The sequence below is a fragment of the Bubalus kerabau genome, chromosome 19, assembly GCF_029407905.1.
Source record: "Bubalus kerabau isolate K-KA32 ecotype Philippines breed swamp buffalo chromosome 19, PCC_UOA_SB_1v2, whole genome shotgun sequence".
Taxonomy (NCBI): Eukaryota; Metazoa; Chordata; class Mammalia; order Artiodactyla; family Bovidae; genus Bubalus; species Bubalus kerabau.
The window spans coordinates 40814044-40827356 of NC_073642.1; the positions used below are offsets into that span (position 1 = coordinate 40814044).

A 13313-nucleotide genomic window follows, 5' to 3' on the forward strand; every position below is an offset into this window, starting at 1 on the left:
CCTTTCCCATGTTAGGGACGTTTTCAGTTATTATCTCTCTGAATATTTTCTTGGGTCCTTTCTCTCTCCCTTCTCCTTCTGGGAACCCTATAATGCAAATGTTGGTGTGTTTAACCTTGTCCCCAATGTTTCTTAGGCTGTATTCTTTTTTTTTTTCCATTGTTTTTTCTATATTCTGCTTTACAACAGTAATTTACATCATTCTTGTCTTTCAGGTCACTTATCTGTTCTTCTGCCTCAGTTATTCTGCTATTGGTTCCTTCTAGTGTATTGTTCATTTCTTGTTTGTTTGGTTTTAGTTCTTTTAGGTCTTCAGTAAATATTTATTGCATTTTCTCCATTCTTTTTCCAAGATTGTGGATCATCTTCACTCTCATTATTCAGAATTCTTTTTTCTGGAAGGTTGCCTACCTCCACTTCATTCAGTTGTTTTTCCAGAAGTTTATCTTGTCTCTTCATCTGGGACATAATCACCGCCTTTTCACTTTGATTAATTTTCTGTGATGTGGTTTTCAGTCTGGCAGCCTCAGGATTATAGCTCTTGTTTCTTTTGTCTGCCCACCAGCAGATCAGGCTAAGAGGTTTGTGTAAACTTCAGGATAAGAGAAAATGCTACAGGGAAAACTGGGTCTTGCTCTGGTGGGCAGGGCTATGGTCAGTAAAACTTTAATCTGATTGTCTGCTGATGGGTGGGGCTGTGGTCCCTCCCTGTTAGCTGTTTCACCTGAAGCAACATAGCCCAGGAGTCTACAGGCTCCCCATGGTAGGGTTAATAGCAACCTCCCTCCAAAGGGCTCACACCAAGGGGCACCTCCCAAGACTGCTGTTGCCAGTGCCCCCATCTGTGCAGTGAGCCACTGCAGATCCACACCTCCATAAGAAAGCCTCCAGTATTAGCAGGTAGTGTTGGTTCAGTCTCCTGTGGGGTCACTAATCTTTTTCCCTGGGTCTTGGTGCACACAAGATTTTGTTTGTGGGCAGCTATCTTAGGACCAAGAGGATAAAGAGAATCAGAGAGATACCAGCCCTCAACCTGATATTGTGGAGCAGTAGGAGAAACCTTAGAAACTGCTACTTACAAACTCCATACTAAATACATTTCCATGTCATTATAGTTTAATGGGGCTTCCCTGGTGGCTCAAATGGTAAAGAATCTGCCTGCAACATCAGAAAGCTGAGTTTGATCCCTGCGTCGGGAAGATTCCCTGGAGAAGGGAATGGCAACCCACTCCAGCATTCTTGCCTGGAGAATTCCATGGACAGAGGAGCCTGGTGGGTCGTAAAGAGTCGGACATGACTGAGCAACTAACACTCCCACTTTTCACTTTCATAGTTTATTACTGTTCTGTGGATTTTTCATGATGGAGCTGAGTACACCTATAAAATGAGTACATAAAAATGACTAGCAACTACTGCCCTTCTTATATCCATGTCCATTCAGTTACCCAGTAATTTTTAGGCCTTCTTCCTCTGACTCTGAGATTGACCATGTAACTTGCTTTGGTCAACAGGATGTAAGCAAACATGATTCAAGATCTGGAGGTAAGAATTTGTCCTCTTTTGCTACACCTGTCACTGCCATGTGAACATCACATACATGCATATACACACACATCTACAAAGAGGAAATTTTTTTCCACTATTCAAAACCACTATTCAACTCAGCAAAAACTTCATTCAAGTCACTGCTGCTGCTGCTGCTGCTGCTAAGTCACTTCAGTCGTGTCCGACTCTGTGTGACCCCACTGACGGCAGCCCACCAGGCTCCCCCGTCCCTGGGATTCTCCAGGCAGGAACACTGGAGTGGGTTGCCATTTCCTTCTCCAATGCAGGAAAGTGAAAAGTGAAAGTGAAGTCGCTCAAGTCACTGATGAACATGCAAAGTTCTGACCTCCTTCTTTGTTGTTTCATTTTCACTTACTTGTTCATATAAAAAATTATAAACCAACAGTCATGTCACAACTATACTTATTCATCATTTGCAACCATAGTTGCACTTCGGTATGTAAGAGTTTAAGGGGAAAAAAAGACAAAATTATTCTCTGAGATATAACTGGCTATGTGAATTTATAATAAAAGGTATTTTACATTTTATTATTTGTAAATTATATGCTACACCTTTTATATCATAAAATTGACAATACTTTTTTTCCAAAGAGTGGGGTGTTAAACATTTACCAATATATTACTGAGTATGATATAACATGCCTTGTCCTCTGAACTCCCAAAGGCTGAGACAGATAAGAGACTTTTCTATTTTTCCATCAAAAAAAAAGATAATAAATTATTTTCCCCAAGAGAATGCTGTTCAGCTCTATAGGAAAAGCATGACATCATCAGTGAAAGTAGGTTTCAACTTCCTTAGAAACATGCAGGTAAAGCTAGAATAATGGTGGGAGGTGGGGTAAGGAGGGGGATTTACAAACACAAGGACTTTTTATTTTCCTTCATCCCAGGACTGGGTAATTTTTAAAATTTATTATTATAACCACATTTATTGAAATGTTTGCATCAATTAGAAATAGGAATCAGTTAACTATTTCTTACATGAGCCTCATTTCTGAAGATCCATGAGGGTGTCAACAACTTATGTCGACAGCTAAAAAATGATATTAGTTGATACTGTGATTAAATTCTTTTCATTTCTATGAAATCATCAAAGAACAACCTACAGTACTAAAAAAAAGTTAAAGATAAATATACAGAGAAACAAATGTTTCTGATTTCCTGAGTTTTTGCATAACCTTTACTTTCTATTGCTAAAATATGTGCATGAAAATAAGATTAAGGAACCTGGCAGTTTATTCCCTCCTACCATTTTCCTCTCAAAGTCATGTTAGGAACAGAGTGTGGGAGGTGTGCAGGATAGATCTGCAGGCTGAGGAAAAACCATCTTCTATTAGAAAAAAATGGGGACAGAGGAACAACTGTTAGGAAGAGGTAAAAACATAGAAAAAGAAACAACAAGACAGTCGTTTCTTAACACAGAGATAAAGGGGAAAAGCAGAAAAAGCAAACGGATGTTGTGAAGAAAGATTGTGAAAGGACAGAGCCAAGGAATGTGAATGACAATATACAAAAAACTAGGAGGCATATAAAAGAAGCAGGAAGAGCAGAAAGAAAAAGAAAGAAGGAAACAATCACAATGAAACCAATTTTAACAGAGCTAGGGAGAAACTTCTACATATGACATCATTCATTTCTAGCTTACTGTGCCATGATATTTCAGAATCCATTCTGCAAATGCTTGCCAAACCTTCTTCTTCAATTTAAATAGCCAGCCATTTTCTCCACGTCTGGGGGACTCAGGTCTTTGGGTGGCTAATTTGATAGTATCTATAAATGAAGTCAACACTCTGTGTCTTAGGTTGGTGTTCACATGGTACTCTCTTATATTAGAGTCTACTTTTGGTGTCCTGATCTCTTGAACATTCTTGAGCCAGTAGACACTTGCCTTTTTTGGCCAGACAGGATTCATTTTTTGGTTTTTCAGTATACCTACATTTCCTGCTTCCCTTGGGATATGTCTTTTTTCCCCTTCTCTTTTATACCAACAACTTCCTTTTCTCTCTTCACCCCAGGTAAAGCCACCATACCATACTGTGGTTCATGGGTATCTTTAGTTTGTATGTATATGTACATGATTTGATTTACATACATAGGACTATACAAAATACTTTATTATTTTTTTGCTTTTGAGATGTATCCACGTTGCACATCAAATCCACAATTTCCACTTGCTGAAAATGTTCCCCTATGTCCACTAAAATCTATTTATCCACTTTTCTGGTGATGATGCTTGTACATCTACAAACTCATTGCTTCTACAAACAACGCAGTAATAAATATGCTGATTCAGGCCTCCTCATTTACCAGTGCAAGAATTTTTTTGAGGATGTCTGTACCCAAAAATGCTGAGTTATGATACTTGTTATTTTGACTGAATAGTAGCAGACTGCTCTCTAGGATGGAGAAGGCAATGGCACCCCACTCCAGTACTCTTGCCTGGAAAATCCCGTGGATGGAGGAGCCTGGTAGGCTGCAGTCCATGGGGATGCTGAGAGTCAGAGATGACTGAGGGACTTCACTTTCACTTTTCACTTTCATGCATTGGAGAAGGAAATGGCAACCCACACTAGTGTTCTTGCCTGGAGAATCCCAGGGACAGGGGAGCCTGGTGGGCTGCCGTCTATGGGGTCGCACAGAGTCAGACACGACTGGAGCGACTTAGCAGCAGCAGCAGCAGCTCTCTAGGATAGTTGTACCAGTCTACATTTTCACCAGCAGTATCTGAGGCTTCCTCACTATACAAATCTTCAATACCTGGCATTATCCAACTTCAATATTTCTGCACTTTAGTAGTGAAAGATGATATCTCATAGTTCCTTTAATTTGCATTTATCTAATTAAAAAATAATTTGAAGTTGTGGGCATTAGGCATATCTTCCTCTATAGATTAGCTGTTCGTGTATTCTTTGCCTATTTTTCTATCAGTGTTGCTTTCCCTCTTTAGTTGATTTTTTGAAACTCCTTGTATTCTATACATTGGTCCCTTGTTGGGTTTTAGATATTTTAAATAACTTCACCCATTTATTTACACATTTTTTAATGCCATCTGTGGTAACCTTTGATGAGCAGAAATCCTATAACTGATGATAAAAATTCATCAGTTTATAATTTTATGGTTTTGTTTTTGAAATTTTGTTTAAGAAGGCCTTCTTCCCTTTTTCTAAAATCTCTTAAATTGTAATCAATTGATAATTTTAGCTTTCATACTTAGGTCTTTCACCTCCTTGGAAAAGGTACATCTTTTGTATGTGGTATTAAAAAGCATTAGGTTTCTTTTTATAATGTTGTGAGCCAATTTTTCCAAGGTCATCTATTAAATAATCCATCTGTTACCCAATGATTTGAAATGTTTTACCACATAAAAAACTTACCCATATATATCAGTTTATTTCTGAGCACTTCATTTAATCCCTTCAGTCTATTTGTCTATTCTTGTATCAAAAAAAAAAAAAAAAAACCTTCAAAAAATTCAACTATGACTTTCTACTATGTCTTAATATTTGATGACCAGATCTATCCTCTTCTTAAGGTTAATTCAGTTATTTCTGGAATTCTATTCTCCCTAAATATTTTTAATAAAATTAATATTTTTAATCCAATTGAAATTGAGATCAAGATTAATTTTGGCAGATTTGACATGTTTATAGTATTAAATTATATCATCCCAAGAGTATGGACAATCTCTTTTCATACACATCACCTACTATGCTTTCTATTTAACATTTCCCATGAAAGTCTTGTATAAACTCAGTTGTTAATCCCCAGATATTTACTACTTTGTATTGCTGTTTTTACACTGTAATTTTTAGTGATTACTCTTCATAGCATAGTAGTGATTTCTAAAAGTTAATCTTGCATCTAGGACCTTGGTTAACTCTTTTAATACTTCTAATAGTTTGCCTGTTAATTTTTTTTTTAAGGTAGATGGCTATCTCATCTGCAAATAATGTGTCTTTACTCTTGTTTCAATATTTCCATTTCTTTAAGTGTTGTTCTTTACCATTAACCTTTACACAATCCAAAATATATACTAAATTTTTCCATGAAATATAATCATTTCTGTAGTTTTTGATATATAACCTTTACCAAACTAAGAAAGTACCCTTCTAAGCCTTTAGTCCCAAGATACATTTTTCATAAACAGATAGTGAACCTTATCAAATGCTTTCTTGGGATCAATAAAGATGATCATTTGATTTTATTTCTTCTTTGATTAACAGTATGATGAATTGTTCTCACATTTTTAAATATCAATATAAAGTCTTACTTGATCATGATGGATTATTTGTATTATACCACAGGATATGCTTAGCCAAAGTTTTACTTTGTGTGGATTGTGGTATCTATAGTCATACGAGAAACAGGCCTATAGTGATTTTTTTTTCCTGTTATGCTCATCAGGCTTTAGGTTTAAAATTATATTAGAGTTACTTAAATTAGCTGGTAACTTTTCCTCATTTTCAATTTCTAGAGCAACTTTCAAGAATAGGAACTAGTGTTCTTTAAAAGTTGGGTCCACTTAACATAATCTCATCCATCCTAGATTATGCATTCTTAATAGTTAACTGATCAATTTCAACCCTTTACTGTATCTTGTACTAATTTGAGCATTTTATACCTTTCCAGACAGAGGATGAGATGGTTGGATGGCATTATCAACTCAATGGACATGAGTTTGCGCAAACTCTGGGCGATAGTAAAGGACAGAGAAGCCTGATGTGCTTCAGTCCACGGGGTTGCAAAGAGTCAGACACGACTGAGCAACTGAACAACAACTCGATCTTTCTAGAAATAGATTAACTTCATCTTAGTTTACAAATCAGACATTGTTCCTTGGAGAATTAACTCTTCCCCTGCTCTAAAGGCAGACCATGTATTTTAAAGCTACCAATCAGCAAAAATGTTACCTTTGCTCGAGTGAGTAGTCGGGATTAGCTGTATTACCTTAACTGGCCCAGACAGAAAACTCAGAACTTTTCTGTGAAGAGGAATAAACAAAGCTCTTCATTGCCTGGCTTCACAGCATAATATGAGTATGGAATCATAATGGGAGAGGATGGATTTTAGAGACTCACCGCATAGGCTGGACCCAAATGTGAACAAACAAAGACAAGAGATAAGCCCTGGTGAGGCTGAGTTCTGGATAAAAGCAAATCTATCCCCAGTCAGTGTAGTTTAGTGTGTCAAGAGACCCTCAAGAAAACATTTCTTAGTTTCTGACATTTGCAGTCATACAATTCCTAAACTTTTGGTCTTAATACTTTGGCCTGTAAACTCCTGCCCCTGAAAATGCTGCCTGAGGGCAACCGTTGACTCCGTGGCCTCCAGCATGATATTCTGAGGCCGCAGTCTCGGCTTGCTCTCGGCTGTGCCCATTAGAGCCCTCTGAAGTAGAAGCCTTGATCTCACTTTCAGAACTCAGCTTTCTTTTACACTCTGAACAACCAAGCTCTCTTTCTAGCTCTCCACCCGACCACCACAGCCCCAGTGCCCAGGTCACAGCATCAGATAAAATAGAGATTTACCAATTATCACACACATTTATCACTCAGTTTTCCTAGATAGTCCCCAGTTGTGACTTTGCAGTTTCATAAACCTAATGAGAAAGAAAGAAAAATATATTCATATATAGTCATATCTATATCTATAGTGGTTATACATATGTATTTTTTTCCTTTAGTAAGTTCTGGCACTCTCAATATCCCTATTGAGTTTCCAGAACATATGATATCATTTCAAAGACATATGACAGAGAAACAATGTTTAGATTTCTAAAAGTGACACAAACTGAATTTTAACTGTAACAAACTGTTGTACCAAGCTATGTTTAAAAACTTTACATTTAGAAACAATGACACATGCTGCCAAAGTCTGTTTGAAGTGTTCTTTCCCTGTAATATGTATAAAGACTTTCTGTTTTTAAATCAAAATTTACTCAGTAATAAAGGTATACCCAATATTTTGATGATTTGGGGAGGGGGGTAAAAAAGAATTTGAAAATATGCACACAGCAGTTCATCTCTTACCAATCATGCTTTCAAGAATAAAAAGCAAGGTTAAATTTTTAAAAAGCCCTCTAATACTAATAGTATAGATAGTTCTTTAGAACATTACTTTAAAGCAAGACAAAATTTCCACCAAAACTGCCTACTGTTTGTCCTTTATTCTGACCCTGATGGAAATGAATATTCATTTCAGGAACTACACTATTGGTCCCTCCTTCACTGCAGACTGAAGTCACCACCATGTCATCAGGAAGTCTGAGGTCCTGCAGACAAAGCTGTGAGCCTGCGCAGTGGCAAAACCACAATAGAGGAGACAAGGTATTTCAGAAACTACCTGAAAGACTCAGGAGTCATCATCAGGAACTGCCCTTTGAGTCAGCTGTTCGTGAGTTTCACAAAAAGGGTAGAGTGGCTAAACCCAACTTCAATGCTTCTTTTAACTTGAATGCTCTCTGGTAAAACAGATGATTTGATTTTAAAGTCCTTTTGTCCTAGTCTATTAAGGTCATGTGGTTTAAGAACAATAGAAATTTATTTCATACAGTTCTAAAGGCTGACAGTTCGAGATCAGGATGCCAGCATGATGGGAGGCAGGTGACAGCTCTCTTCTATGTCACAGACTTCTCACAGTTTCCTCACATGATAGAAGAGGTTAGGGAGCTCTGGGAGATCTCTTTTATAAGAGCTACTACTCTAACTCATGAGAGTTCCACCCTTATGACTTAGGCACCTCCCAAAGGCCTTGTCTCCTAACACTGTCATATTGGGCATTAGGATTTTAGCATATGGATTTTGGAGGGACACAAACATTCAGGCCATACCATCCTTATGTCATATAAACTTTGTGATTTTAATTTTAGATTTGTTTATCTTAGTAGTTAAAAGACTGTAAGTAATTATAACTCCAAGTTTAAATAGCAAAAAATAATAAAAAGATAGAGGCTAAATTAACATATAAAGAAAGCTGAGCACCAAAGAATTGATGCTTTTGAACTGTGGTGTTGAAGACTCTTGAGAGTCCCTTGGACTGCAAGGAGATCCAACCAGTCCATCCTAAAGGAGATCAGTCCTGATAGTTCATTGGAAGGACTGATGTTGAAGCTGAAACTCCAGTACTATGGCCACCTGATGCGAAGAACTGACTCATTTGAAAAGACCCTGATGCTGGGAAAGACTGAGGGCAGGAGGAAAACAGGACGACAGAGGATAAGATGGTTGGATGGCATCACTGACTCAATGGACATGAGTTTGGGTAAACTCCGGGAGTTGGTGATGGAGACGGAGGCCTGGCATGCTGCGGTTCATGGGGTCACAAAGAGTTGGACACGACTGAGTGACTGAACTGAACTGAAATTAACCTATTGTACATGAGTCTTAATAAAGATCATCAGAGCTAACATGTCCAATTGCTAGCAAACTGCAACAGCTCCATACCCTTAGAGACTGAATAGCTGAAGTCTGTTAGCTGTTTCACCGTTCTTAAGTTCTAATGCAGTGCCTGGGCATACAGACAAGCATCACACTAGAACCTAAGCATTCTGGGCTGAAAGATATTTCCTGCTTCCAAGGAGCTCACAGTCTAGTGAGAGAGTTGGCAAACCAAGCAGTAGTTACACAATGATAAAGCCAAATGCAGAGATGCAGAGCCAGCCCACCTAAAGGCTACAAAACACAAGTGTCATCTCAGCTCAGTTTTGAGGTATGAGGCATCACTGGGCAAAGAGAGAGGGGCATGTGAAAATACATAGAGTTTCTGGAGAATGACGTATGGCTGTAAGAAATCATATTTCAGGAAAATGGCAGGAAAGGTAAGCAGGGAGAAGTCCTTGATTATTACAATAAGCACATTTTGTTTCAGTGTGAGTGCAAAAGAGTTTAGTTTTTTCCAACAGAAACATATGTCATCCTAAGTAAGGTATTTCATGGACTGCTATAGAAGAGTGAGTGCTGCAGCGGCTGTGATCGAAACTGCAATTGCTCACAGCCATCCAAGGGCAGAGCAATGAGAACACAGTGAAGGGCGGCAGCTCTGATCAGGAGGGTGTAGTGTGCCTAGGGAAAAGGCAGGGACAGGACAACTGCCACATCTGAGGGTTGACCCACCAGGTAGATCACGTTGATCGTCTCCGAAACTGTAAACACAGGAGGACTGTCACATTTGAAGGTTAACCCACCAGGTAGATCATGTTGATCGTCTCCGAAATTGTGAACACAGGAGGAGGAATTAAGGGAGAAGACGAATAACTGTTCTTGGAAGTACGAAAAGCCAGGATGCAAGCTTTGCTTCCTGGGTGTGCCTCTCTTTCTGACTGCACTGCTCAGAAGCTAGTAATTTTCGGCCAAAATTATAGTTTCCTGCGGGATAAATAAAAATCTCTTCTTACCAACGTGGGGGTGGGGGTGGGGAAGAAAGCATGAAAAGGATAAAGAGAAAAAAGAAGATACTTCGATGAGCAGAATGAAAAATGTGGAAGAAGAGGGAAATGATATCCACAGAAAGTGGAAAGAGAATCATTAGCATCAGCAAGAGTGAACCAAACCTTTGCAGCTGTGCAAGGCTGGACTTCAGGGTGGCTCCAGTGAGACCAGCAAGGGGACTTCCCAAGCAGTCCAGTGGTTAAGACACCGTGCTTCCACTGCAGGGGGCACAGGATCGATCCCTGGTTGCGGATACTAAGATCCTACAGCCCTTGTAGAGGTGGCAAAAACATAAACTAATAATAATAAAAAATACAATGAGACCAGCAAGGGGGCTTCCTGGTGGTGCAGCGGTTAAGACAAAGAGTATCCACTTCAGGGGGCAGGGGATCAATCCCTGGTTGGGGATTCTAAGATCCTGTAGTACACGCAAAAGTGGCCAAAATATAAAATAGTAATAAAATACAGTGAGACCAGAAAGCCATGGAAGTAAAACTTTCAAAGAAAGCTGGCAGTTCAGCAGGAGGTCACAGACCTCAGGCTTGTCTTGTTAACAAAAGCCTGTTCTCTCCCTGAGGGAACCGAGGCAACCAAGGGTCAGCAGGGCTTACTTTACTCCTTTTTCCACAGATGGCTGATAGTTAGCAAATACTGATACATAACTGGAGAAGTTTAATTGCAATATCAGTACTCACTTATATCATATCTGCAAAGAAATTCCTCAACTGAACTTTAGAGCACAAGAGGTCAATTCCACCAAGGTGTTGGGTGTAGTCCACACGTTTTTTTGACCAATATTTAAAAATTGGGAGGTTTGCATTATTTCTGATTTCAAAAATTGGAAGATCTTGATATGAGGCCCACCGTCCCCTATGACATCCAGAGTCTGGACTAAGTAAAAGCCTCCCTCTTCAGATGGAAAACTTTCCAATTTTGGAAACTTGGGTCTATTGCTCTTGAAGAAAAGGATCTTCTTGTCACACAATTATTTTCCATACTGTAATCATATTCCTTTGATAAAAGCACATTCACTTTCAGTAGAAATACATTTTAAATACTACTCTTACAGACTGTCAACTTATAAACTTTCAAAAATAAGAATAAAGCTGGGTTCCAGAGAAAAAACATCTCAAAATTTTACAGATGGTGTTCATTAGTATTATGTGGTCTTTTGGTCTTAACCATCACAGGGGTCTCTAGTCTAAGGAGACTGATGTAAACGTGCTGGGTTCTGTGGGCTCCATGGGCTGGGTTTTGTGAGCATCCAATATCGAGATTATATGCAAAGGCAGTGAGTGTGGAAGATGCTAGTGAGATGATTCCATGCTATCAGGAAGCAAGCAAAAGAAGGGGAAAAAAAATGAAAAAGGAGAGTAGCAGCTGGGACTACGCAAGTGCACACGGGATTCATCGGAAAGAACACGTGAGTCACTTGGTGTGTGAGAAGTACAGGCCCGGAAAGCACGCGAATCACAAAACAGCTAACTTTCTATTATTATAAAGGCAAGCTCAATCATTAGACAGGTCACACTGCTAAAATGTGTTAAGCATTGTCACACTTTAGGTAACTTTAAACACTGGCCTAACACAAATTTAAAAATATAAACATTCCAGAAGCCACTTCACACGAGGAAGAAACTGCAATCCTAGCCCTCTGCATTTTGGCAGCAGTCTGAAGGTTGCGCAATTTAGTGATACTCAGAATAAGCACAAAAGAGAGGGCTTCTATTAAAATGTATAACATTGTACTTTGATACAAGAAATATGAGAACCCACCAAGGACACAGAAAACATCATAAGAGCCACAGGCACAGTGTTAGAAACTGGTATTGTCTGCAGTTAGGTGCCAACCTTGTGTAAATGAAAAGCTGAAACATTATGGCAAAATTCACTAGGTGAAAACTCTCACAGAGGCACTCATGCAGACAAGTTCTGTACATATATTTTCTCTGTGACGAAGACACTACATATTAATCACTGGCAAAATATTTTCTATTTATAAAAATTAATTTCAGCTTTTTCAAATTCAGGGTAATGGTCAAAAGTTAAAATAATCTGGCTGAACAGACCCTTGACTAAACACATGCAAAGGCTTTAGAAATATAGACCTCCCCAATGTTATTCAATAAGAGACTACTGTGTCCAGTTAATGGTCAAGAATCATTGTTTACTATTTTTGTACGATAGCGGTTTTCAATAGCTCTCTTATTTTCCTTTTAATAGGCAGCATTCCACTCAGACAACCCCCAATGCCCTCTTTCTTCATCGTGGAGAAACTGTTCTGTATTCCAGTTTGCAGAGTTGCCGAGTTGCCAATTAGAGACCACACACCATTGACTCCTATTCACAACAGTGGTGATTAGAACAGCTTCTGGATCCCCAAATCACTATAAAGGTGCACTTAAGCCTCAGGATCTGGAATCTTCTCACCTTAACCAACACTAAGCATGCTAGTTAATATGCATACAAGTGAATTATTTGTTGATGACTACCTTGTAGCTCCATTCTACCGGCCTTACAGTGTAAGTCATTCCACTTTGTTCTTCAGCCTTTCTAGATTCTTTGTAACACAGATATCTACCCTAACAACTGGTAGCTTGTATTTATCCAGTTACACAATGAAAGTTCATCCTAACAAAGTGCATGTAGACTTGGTGGTCCTAGGCATACCTTGGTTGGCTAGATTTCCTAAGGTTCTACTTTTAATTTCAAGCAACCAGTACTGAAATATTTCTAACATACAGAACATGCTTCCTCACCTCCAAAGGATATTTTGTTGAATGTAACTTAAGTTTTGAACATTACTTGAAGCCATCATAATAAACATCAGTCATTACTGGAAGCGACACAGTTCAGTTCAGTTACTCAGGTGTGTCCGACTCTTTGTGACCCCAATGACTGCAAAATGGACTGCAGCATGCCAGGCTTCCGGTCCATCACCAACTCCCGGAGCTTACTCAAACTCGTGTCCATCAAGTCAGTGATGACATCCAACCATCTCGTCCTCTGTCATCCCCTTCTTCTCCCACCATCAATCTTTCCCAGCATCAGGGTCTTTTCCAAAGAGTCAGTTCTTCTCATCAGGTGGCAAAAGTACTAGAGCTTCAACTTCAGCATCAGTCCTTCCAATGAATATTCAGGACTGATTTCCTTTACGATGGACTGGTTGGATCTCCTTCCTGTCCAAGGGACACTCAAGAGGCTTCCAAACACCACAGTTCAAAACCATCAATTCTTCAGTGCTCAGCTTTTGTTATACTCCAACTCTACATCCATGCATGCTGCTGCTGCTGCTAAGTCGCTTCAGTCGTGTCCAACTCT

General features: G+C 39.1%; 1 protein-coding gene and 1 long non-coding RNA gene across 3 annotated transcripts in view; one reads left to right on the forward strand and one right to left on the reverse strand.

Moving 5' to 3' along the window:
• Positions 1-13313, reverse strand: part of PRKD1 (protein kinase D1) — a 348924-nt gene that overhangs the window by 183455 nt on the left and 152156 nt on the right. The gene's annotated exons all lie outside the window — the stretch shown is intronic.
• LOC129634286 (uncharacterized) lies at positions 798-12793 on the forward strand. Of its 2 annotated transcripts, XR_008705513.1 has the most exons (4): positions 813-900; positions 1512-1542; positions 7768-7892; positions 12216-12793. It is a non-coding gene; the product is annotated as an uncharacterized LOC129634286 (long non-coding RNA). The 2 variants fall into 2 exon arrangements; XR_008705514.1 differs by lacking the exon at positions 1512-1542 and having other exon boundaries at positions 798-900.